Source organism: Plecotus auritus (genome assembly GCF_963455305.1).
Source record: "Plecotus auritus genome assembly, chromosome: 9".
Classification (NCBI taxonomy): domain Eukaryota; kingdom Metazoa; phylum Chordata; class Mammalia; order Chiroptera; family Vespertilionidae; genus Plecotus; species Plecotus auritus.
In genome coordinates, this window is record NC_137783.1 from 53067456 (window position 1) to 53078199 (window position 10744).

Sequence of the window (10744 nt, forward strand, 5' to 3'; positions counted from 1 at the left end):
GATTGTGAAACCGAGACCGGGTGAGATCCCAAATGTGCTCTTGGGAGCGGCTTCCCCATGTGATTCAGTGCAGGGGAGGTGAGCAAACATAAGGAGAGCCTTCCTGAAGCTGCTCCTTGCGTGGTGGCTGTGCCCAGGGGTTTCCAAGCCGAGGTGATGGGGTTCTCTGGCCAACACTTGACCCTGCCTTGGAGGGAGCCTGTGGCAGGGTGTGAGAGGACAGCCGTGGCTTGCTGCCTAGTGCTGCCTAGTGCCCACGGAGTCAGCCCATCTGCCCATGACTTCAGTCCCCGTCTCCAGCAACCTCTATCCAGGATCCTGTTCTGGATGCCTCCTCGGTGTATGCTCAGCTCTAATCAACTCCACCTTGAAAGTTCCTCATCCATTCCCTCTTCTTTTTTTTTTTTTTTTTTTTAAATATATTTTATTGATTTTTTTACAGAGAGGAAGGGAGAGGGAGAGAGAGTTAGAAACATCAATGAGAGAGAAACATCAATCAGCTGCCTCTGCACACCCCCTACTGGGGATGTGCCTGCAACCAAGGTACATGCCCTTGACCGGAATCAAACCTGGGACCCTTGAGTCCGCAGGCTGACCCTCTATCCACTGAGCCAAACCAGTTAGGACCATTCCCTCTCCTAATAGGCATTTATCTGGCACCTGCTGCATGCCAAGCAGTGTTCCGGGCAGAGGGCATCAGTGGAGCATCTGCCCTTGTGGTGCGTGTCATCTCCTAAGGGAAGAGAGACAAAAACACAAATAAGTAAGATGATATTTTACAAAGTAAGGGGTAAGGGGAAAACTGAGCAGGAGGATCAGTATAGAGGAGCTAAAGGTTTGAAGGAGGTGATTGGACCACGTGGGTTCCAGGCAGAGGGAACAGCCAGTGTAAGGCCCTGGGTAGGCCGGGTGCCTGGTGTCTGCAGAAAGCCAAGGACACCAACGGGATGGAGCCAGGGTGGGAAGGAGGGAGAGTGCTGGTGGTGAAAGGGGCTGCCTGAGGAGGTGAAGGAGGGAGGCAGATCATGGGCCCCTGCAAGGACTTGGCTTTGACTCAATAAAATGAGCCATTGCAAGGATTTTAACAGAGATCTGATCTGATTTTAGTCTTAAGAGGATTTTAGGTGGAAGCAGAGATGCCTGATAGGAGGCTCTGGGGTGAGGACTCTCTCCCAAGTCTGCCCTCTGTGATTCCCACTGGCAACGCCAGCTCGGACTCCTCGCCTCTGTCGTAGGCTTAGGCTTGGGCCAACGTTTGCCACCGTTCTCCTGCCTCCTGCTCTTCAGTCTCAGTTCCTATCCAGCACCAGAGCTGTCTGAGCAATGCCTCCAGGCCCTTCTTCAGCTCCGAACCTCCGAGTCACATTTGTAAAGGACTTTTGAAATATATCTTATTTCAGTCATATGAGTCATGTAGCTGACTCATGGCATTAAACAATATGGATTTGTCTAAAGTGTCTCCCTCCCTCTTCCCAGAAGAAAGCAAAGAACCATGTGTGTTCTTTGATATTTTTTCCTTTGTCTACACAAAATAAACATAGACTTTAAAAAGTGGGTTACACTGTGCACAATATTATGCATTTTCATTTTCATTTTATCTGCCCTGGACAGTTTTCCTTGCTACACCTTTGTGAAGGTGTGGTGTTCTACCCTGGGCAGCCCCTACCCCACCGAGGGGACATTTGGGTGGTATCCAGAAGAAACTGCATTAGCATGTACACATCGGCCAGCAAAAAAATGAAAACAAAACCAGTTGAAAGGCGGCAGAAACCCATGTCTGAATACCCCAGGTGTGCCCGGCCCCATTTTCAGTCGCCAGGTATCTCCCCCCCCCCCCCCCCCCCCCCCCGCCGAAGGAACCGCCGCAGGCTCCTTTCGTGCGCGGCCCCAGGCACTGGTCCGGGCCTTTAACAGCCGCTGTGTCCCGCTCGCTTGGCTGGCCAGGGGTTCCCCTCTCCTCAGGTCCTGGCAGGTCCCTTAGCCTGCCACTGCGTCCCTGTGCGCTTGGCCAAGTCTCCCCACATAGGCTGTCCTTCAACTCGAGGCCGCCAGGGGGCGCCCCAGCCCGGGCCCAGCGGTCCGCAGCTCCCGGGAGGGCGGATCGGCGGGCGGTCGCCCAGCGGGAGGTGGCGCCACGCGGGCGGAGCAGCTCCCGTCCGCGCCCGCAGGAAATCAGACGCCGCCGGCGCCCCGCTGCCCTCCATGGCCTGGCCTCCTGCCCCACTGACCTGGGGTTGCCAGGTAGCACTCCGCCCCTGCGGCACAAAACGGGGTGCTTCCCGTCTGACCACTGCCCACCTTCTCCGAACGGTGTCACCGCCGCAAGAGGGACACCATCCCCCTCTGCCCGCACCCGGGACTTCCGCCCCCAAGCGGCCTGTGGGTCCTGCTGCGCGCACAGTGCTCTGTGCCCCCTCTTCGTGTAGGGGCCTGGGGGACCCAGGAAAAGGGAGGAGGCAGCCAGCGCTTTCTGCATCCTCTCTGCCCTACTAGTCTCTGGACTCCAGCCCCACCCGCTATAGCTCGCACACTAGCGGGAAGAGTGTGGGGGAGGCAGGAGGCGGCTAGAGAAGGTTCTGGGTCCGAGAATCTCGGAGGCCAGGACTTGGAGGTGGGAGGAGGGCGCGGGGCCAGGGTCCAGGGCCGGTGCTGCGTGGCAGGAGCCTCTGTGTGGGAGCTCCAAGGTCTGGGTCAGGCGGGGACAAGCCTGCTAGACCTCGGGAGGGCAGCCTGGCCCTCCACGCTTCGTTGTGATGCTGTGGGCTTGAAGCTCATCTGAACCCCCTTAATTTTTCTTCCTGTTCCCTGTGGTCCATCACTCTTGGGTGCCCGATCCACCTCCGTTCATAGGGAGGAAAGATCACCTATGCCACCAGGCCACAGTGCCGAGTCCTGTTGATTTCCTCCTCCTTGCGTTACATTTTTAAACCATCAAAACATTCATAGTTGCCAGTGGGTGTTAAATTTGAAATCTGGGGTCCCAATGTGGCAGCTCATTGATTGGGTAGCCATAGGCAAGTCACTTACCGACCCTGAACCCCAGTTTCCTTATGGGAGTACAAGGGCAGCTGTGAGCAGCTCCGAGCACCTGGTCTTAGCAACAGCGGCTGCTGCCCACCTGAAAGCTGGCAACATCTGCTCTATCCCTGTGCGCCAGATTCCAGGCTCCCAGACAATGTGGTTTCGTTTTTTGTCACCTTCAGACACCTGCAACAAACAACAAAACGATCAGCGACAACCACCAAAACTGCGGGTTCATCTGTCAGCCCATGCCCAGCTCAGAACCTCACTGTCGGGAAAGGGGAGAGGCTCTCTGCCTCCGTCTGGCCTTGAACTCCACGGAGAAGGCCCTTCCGTTGTCCCTCCTGATTCCACTTTGTTTTCTGTCTTGGCTCTAACACAGAGGAAGCTCTCTCCTCCCCTCAGGCAGAGTTTAAAAGCATTACCTCAGGATGCCAGATGTCCTGGAGAGGGTTGGAAATGTGGAGCCGTGGAGGGAAGGCTGGGGAGCCTAGAGGCTGCTGGCTGGCTGCTCTGGCCTGTTTGAAATTGGCTCAAAAGACGTGGAATTAGTAGGCGAAGTCGCCTGTGCCTCCTCCTCTTACCTGCGGAGGAGAGATCGGTTCCTGGCTGGCCGGGACAGTGTCATCGATACAGCTGGTGTCATCGTTACCTTCCACTAACAGATCACTCGACACCCGTGGCCCCGGCAGGGCTGTGCCTAGCGCTGTCCCGGGAGCTGGAGCTTTGACCCTCCCATTGCCCTGAACCCCAGGCAAGCCAGCGAGGCGCTGCTATGATGCGGTGCTTGGTGACCCAGCAGGACTAGATTGTTCCTGGTGCCTGCCTCCCGCCTGTAGGGTCCCAGCCTCCTCTCGGCTTCCTGCTGCCTGACCGGCCCGTTGCTGTCCTGGGCAGAGGAGATGAGTTTGTCGCTTGCTGGGAGCTGAGGCAGAGTGACATGCTGCACGGAGAAGGGGCCCTTGGGGAGGCCCTGGAGTGAGGAGCCGGGTGAGGAGCAGCCTGGGGTGTCCGGCCGTCGGGCTTTGCTGGTGTGGGCACCCGGGTGGCACCATGCTGCAGCAGATCCTGCACGACATGTACATCGACCCTGAGCTCCTGGCCGAGCTCAGCGATGTGCAGAAGCACATCCTCTTCTACAAGATGCGCGAGGAGCAGCTGCGGCGCTGGCGGGAGCGTGAGGCCTGGGAGGCCCTGGCCCAGGCAGAGGGCCTCAGGCCCCCGAAAGTCAAGCGAGGTATGTGCCAGGGAGTTACTGAGGGGCTCCTTATTGATGCCAGGCTAGGTTCTGCTTTAAGACGGGCACTGGTGGGATGCGAGGTTGGAGCTTGAAACCCTTGTTCTGGGAGCTTCTGGTCCCAGGAGCACGGGCCTTGGTTTTTTGTCCAGGTCTGTAGGGCCCCAGGGCTACAGAGGGGGCTGCCCAGGGATGTGATGGTGCTGGGGAATGGGACGTGCTTTGTCTTGTGGGAAGCTCAAGTCCTGGGAGGGCACCATTGGGACCTCGGGTGGTCTTCAACACCGTTGGTGACTGCCTAGCGAAGAAGCCGGTGCAACCAAGCTGTGCAGTCGCTCCCTTTCTTGTGTGGGAGGCACACTGTTCTGGGTGAGGCCAGCTCTGGGCACTGTTACTCTCCGCCCTGCCCTCGTGTGAGAGGATCCTCCCTGGGCATCTGGAGGGGGTGCTGGGGAATGTCCTGCACAGAGTACCAGCCCCAAATGGCAGTAGCAACTGCAATCAAGCAGGAAGATCCCGGCCCACTTTGCAGGGGTTTGCCTGCTGTCATGTGCGGTCAAGCCCAGGGACGGTGCACCTGTGAAGGAAGGCACCCTGAGGCTGGCGGCTGCTAGGTGGGGGCCGGGACTCAGGATCTGGGGGTGGCCCTCCATGTATGCTGCCTACAGAGTGTGCAGCACCCATTCATTCCTCTCCCCTGTACTCCCCACCAGCCTAAAATGGCCTCCATCTGTTCTCCAGTCTGAAGTGCAGACTGGATCTGTTTAAAGTTTCCTATCAGGATGAAGTCCTGTTTCTGTGCTGGGCATGCTGGCCCCTTGGGCACTTGGCTCCTGCTCTCTACCCCGGGCTCACTGGACAGTCCCTGCCGTGTGCCACAGGCCACCCTCGCACCACCAGGGTAGCTCACTCCAGCCTCTGTCTTTGCACAAGTAGTTCTTCCTATTGGAATGTCCCCCTGCCTTCATCCTCCCAACAAACTCCTTCAGGACTGGTCCTCTTCCTTGGCATCTTTTGGGGATGCTCCTGGCACAGGGCTGTGCTTACTCCTCTTCAGCTGCTTGGCATTGGGACCCACCCCTGCTCTACACTTGCCACATTGGCATTTGTCATCTGCTTGCTTGGCTCCCCTGGGGACTCAAAGAGTAGGAGGCCTTACTCCATTGTCTTCCATCCTGGGTCCAGCCCAGAGCAGGCACAGAGCGTTAAGTCCTTGTTCTGCGCAAGATGCAGCAGGACCCCAGGGGGCAGAGCTATGACTTGGCTACGCATGGCTGGTGCCAAGGCTGGGCTGATGGCCGGGCTGTGCTGGCAGCTGCATCATTAGCTGTTGAAAACGCAGGCCACCTTTCCAGCCCCACCCGGCCCAGCCCTGGGGCCTCACATGGGCTGTGCAGTGACTCTTTGGGGAAGAAGACAGATGCCTGAAAATTTAACTGCAAAAATATTTTTACGGCGATTTGTCACATGCTGACTTCTACATTCTCATGTATAAATTATACATTAAACTCATTTGGATTTGTGGTGCAGATGACTCTTTTCCGGGTAATTAATTTTCTGATTTATAAAGAATGGAAAAAGAGGAGAAAACACAGAGGAATGTGTGTGTTCCAGATCAGGATCCCATCCAGATCTCAGCTCTTTGCTTCGGTCCTGCCTGTGGAACTGTCCGGGCAGATAAGGGGGAGCTCTGGGGCCAGCTGTGCCCCAAAGGCTGCACAGCTTCCTGCTGCGGTCCAGGATGCACGGTGCCTGCTTCCTGCTTCCTGTCCTCGGGTCATGACGCAAGTTTCAACAACCTCTCACCTCCTCAGTGAACTTCACGTTTACCAGCTGCCTGCCCCCACTGAACACTCCCATAGCCCAGTGACCCGTTTCAGGGAAGCCATGGCTCACAGAAGTGTTGCAATCCATCATGTAGATACTAAGAAATGGAGTTGGGACACATATCCCATGATTTTGACCATGATGTTTTTCTATTCATTCACTTTTGAATTATGACTCAAGTTCAACAGATCATCTGTGCACTCATTCATTTCTTTATTCACTCTGTTATCCAACATAACTAAGTGCTGACTTTGGTCAGCTGGACAGAGCTTTGCAGATCCCAGAGAACACAGCCGGGAGCAAGGCTTGGTGCAAAGCAGCCACATGGTGGCTCAGGGTGGGAATGGGTGGGGACAGGTTCCGTGGGCTGGACCTTTTCCTCTTCCTTACCTTCATAGGCACTCCCTTCACCAAGTTTACCCGAAGGTAGCATCTGCTGTGCCCTGTTGAGCTGTGTGCCAGCCCCTGGGGACTTCTGAGCACAACTTAGTCCTGGTAAATCTGGAAGGATGCTTCGCCGCCTCCTGTCCATTGGCCCAGTGCTGCTTGTCCCCTAAGGCCTCCACGCCACCCTCTCTTTTCTGGGGACATTTCCCATCTCCTCGCAGGCCTTACTGGCTGTTTCTAGGGCTCGGGTGCTGAGGGCAGGGTGGGGCCAGGCACACCTGTTGCTGTGGGCGTCTGCTCTCCAGTTGAGCCAGGAGAGGGTAGGAGCAAACACTGGTGATGCAGACCGTGCCAGTTCACAGAACTGATCTCGGAGCACACATTTGGGGCCACACAGACATCGCTGGGGTGAAAGATGACAGTTATGACGGGAAGCATCACTCCCCTGAGGGCACGGCCTATCTCGTTTTCACTTTATATTTGGTGAGGATCTTTGGACGTCCTAAGCGTCGTGGAAGACACACATCTTCAGCGTAGGCACCCTCTCACCTGCTATCACTTTTGCTGCTTTGCCACATTCTTGACAACATTTGATGTCCCACAGAAATTGGTGTCCTTAGGCTGAGGCTGGGAAGGCAGTAACATTACGTTCCTGCTGGATTTCAGCCAGGCCCAGCATGGTTACGACCTTGGCAACCTTTTTTCCCTCCTGTGCTCTTTCACCAGCGCAGGAACCCACACCCCTATCAGGGGCTGCAGCCTTCACAATCTCCGGCCCCTCTGCATGCTCAGCTGTCCCCGTTTGCTGGGGCTGAGCCGGTGTTGCCTGGGACACAGGACTCGGGACACTTGTGTTCGAACTGCTGTCGTGACCCAGAAAGCTCCCCCCGGCCTGTCAGTTCTTCCATTATTGGCAGTTTCTGTCGGTGTTAGATCGGTTCCTCGGTGACCACCTCCCTATCTGTCCCTACATCCTTTGCCTGGGAACCAGACATCTTTCCCACCCTCTTTCCCACTTCCTCTTTAGTTACTGACCACAGCCACACTGCGACTCAGGTCTGCACACGGAGCTGCTGGCTTATTGTCCTCTGTGCTTCTTGCTCACACGGCCACCTCCGTGTTAGCATCTCCACGGGCTTCCATGCTGGCCCCTGGCCTGGCCCTTGCTCCAGCCTATGGAGCGCTCCCGGCGCAGCTGGGTCCCAGCCCCACTGCCTCTGTTCCCCACAGCTGGAGTCAAGAGGTGGCTTCCTCCCTCCTAGCCCCCTCTCCCTGCCGGCTCAGCCTGTGCAGCTCCTGGACTGGGGCCTGAGGGAGACACCTCCTTAGCATCCTCTCTGTGTGGAAGCATTAAGCTGCTCCTGCTGCATACCTGCCCAGGCTTTGGTGCCTCATGTGTGCCTGGTCCATGCACTAAGGAAGCTGTGGGACACAGTCCTAGCTGTGCAGCTGCTTTCATTCAGTAACCATGGCAACCTTCCCTGGGGCCTGAGCCCTCCTAGCCTCAGTGTGTTCCCTTTCCTAGCTTGGAAGTTCTGGCTGTACTTGGCTGCAGACATCCCTAATGCAGCGATGTTCTCACCCTGACGCTGTATGACTCTTTCTCCCAGTGCCCTTTCAACATGCTAATTAGCTCACACACTTTCCTTCATCAGTGGCACAGAACATGCAAATGCCTTTCACTGGCCTCTGCCCACTCTCCAACCCAGTTCCCACCCATTGGGGTCCCTCTGCTCTTTCCTGAGCCCTCTTGAGGCCAGTTCCCTCCAGCATTCATTTCTCATTATATGGTGAGCTTTTCACTGACTACCTTCTTGTCAGGGCCGGCCTTAACAGGTGAACCGGGCTGAGGTAGGGAGGTGGGAATTAAGAAAAGAAAGACAAGAAAGTGGGATCGGGAGGGCTGCAAGCCATTGACAGACTGCAGCAGCTTTATTAACTGCGCAATCCTTTTTATACACAAACACCGACTGGGAGGTCAGTTCAAAAGGAACGCACTCTTTGTTCTTCTTAATCTCTAAGGGAGAGATAAAGCAGGAGGGCAAATTCTCAGTACAGCAAATCTCAGTAAATAGTTACAGACTTCTGGGAAGTCATGAAAGGTTGCTCTTATTATGCTGACAATTGGAAATCGCCATCCAAACGAGTCAGGGAACACTGTGTGGGTAGGGGACTGAATCTTATCAGTCCCTTCAGGTGCAAGGACTCTGTCAGCTTACACCCGGTCTCCAACACCTTCCCAGTGAGCCCCATCCCAATCTCTTTTCACAGCACTCTGCCCAGTTTTCTTCATAGTGAGGTGTGATTTTAAGCTGTTGGGTTCGTTGTCTCGAGAAATTGCCAAATGAATTCACGGACAAGGGAGGGGTAAGCAAAAGGGAGAGAAATTTATTAAAGCAAAAGTAACAAGGCTCTCAGCATGTGAGAGGGGTCTCTTCCAAAAAAGGGTTGCCGCAGAAGCTCACCAGTCTAGGGGTTTATATTTCCTGTAACTTGTCTTCTATTGGCTTTTTCGAGAATTTCCTTCCTTATCACCAGCCTGTCTCCTCTTGCCCTCGTCTTCCTGCTTTTAGCTCCTGTTCTTGGGTTGGGTGGAGGGGTGGGAAGGGCAGCCCTCGAGCTGGCTGGTACATTCTGCTGATCTTGCTCACATCCTGACCATCCTCTTGATCTGCTGTCTTCCCTCTCCGAGGCCCTTACCCTAAAATACCTGATCCTAACTCCTCAACAGCAGATACTTTTTAATAAAAGAGTATCCCTTTTTTTAAACAAACAAACAAAAAAAATGTGCTACCATCCACACCACATAAAATTTACCATTTTAACCATGAAACGCTGTGCAATCTAGTGATATTTAGTACGTTCAAAACTTTGTGTAACCACCATCTCCATCTTGTTACAGAACATTTCTGCATCTATGAATCAATCACTCCCCATCCCTCCCTCCCCTCAGCCCCTGGCACCACTGACTCCTTTCTGTCTCTATGGATTCCTCCTTCTCTCCCTCCTCCCCTTCCCTTCCTACTCCTCTCTCTCCTGCCTCTTCCTGCTTCTGAATCTGTTTGCTCAGTTGAGGCCAGTCTCCTCCATGAGCCTGAAAGTACCATGAGACCATAGTTGTTGCTTGCATTGTTTCTATCCGGACTGTGCACACAGCCTAGGGCTTTGGTGGGTGTGTGGGCGGCCGGGGGAGTAGCTGCTAAGACCTTTGCAGCCTCGTGTGTCAGAGGGGCTCAATTGGAGGGACAGGTGTTACCAATTTCTTCTTGAATGAAAGACTGGGTGCTGGTGCTGTGTGACTTCTCCCTAGACCTTGAAAATCTTTAGTGAAAGTATAAAAATCACAACATGTGTGTGTTTGGGGATATATTGTAGAAGCCAAAATACAATCTGTAATATACAAGTAATGGGCATTCTGTCACCTCTCCCCTCATACTTCTAACTCATTTCATTTCTTGTTTTAGGATTTTGACTTAGATTTTAGTTCTACAAGTTCTGCTTTTCGTCTTTGCATCTGCTTAATGTATATTGCCTAAATCTTTTCTTTCTCTTTGCCTTTTGTCCCTGTTTTGTTTTTAGGAGAATCTATTGAAAAATGTAGGGCATATACTATTTTAAAACTTTTTAAAAGAAAGGCACTCAAATTTATTTTCTCCATCATTATCAAGATTGAACCATTATTTACGAAAGATGAAAAAGATAAAGGTATTTTTCAATTCTTCTCCATTATTTTGTTGGTATAATCAAGGATTAAAAAATATTTTTATTGATTTCAGAGAGGAAGGAAGATAAAAAGAGAGATAGAAACATCAATAATGAGAGAATCATTGATCGGATGTCCCCCCACTGGGATCGAGCCCGGAACCTGGGCATGTGCCCTGATCTGGAATTGAACCATGACCTCCTGGTTCATAGGTCAATGCTCAACCATTGAGCCACACCAGCCGGGCTAATCAAGGATTTTAAATAGATTTTGTTTATATCATCTTTCAAGATTTGTTAAAAACAGTAATTATTTGGACATCAATTCTACTTTGCATTGGTTTCATTGCTCCCTGCATTTTTTTCCCTCTGAGGGGAAAGTGATACAGCACCAGGGAATTGGCCAACCCACCAGCACCCACTCACTGTTAGGATTTTTAGCGCATCAGATAGAAGTCATTCAACACCAAGAGAAACCCAGGCTTGCAGCTGTCTTCCGCCCACCCCGTGTTGCCAGACGTGGTGTGGGCTCCATTGATTTTGGCATGCTGATTTTCTTCAAGCTCCTGC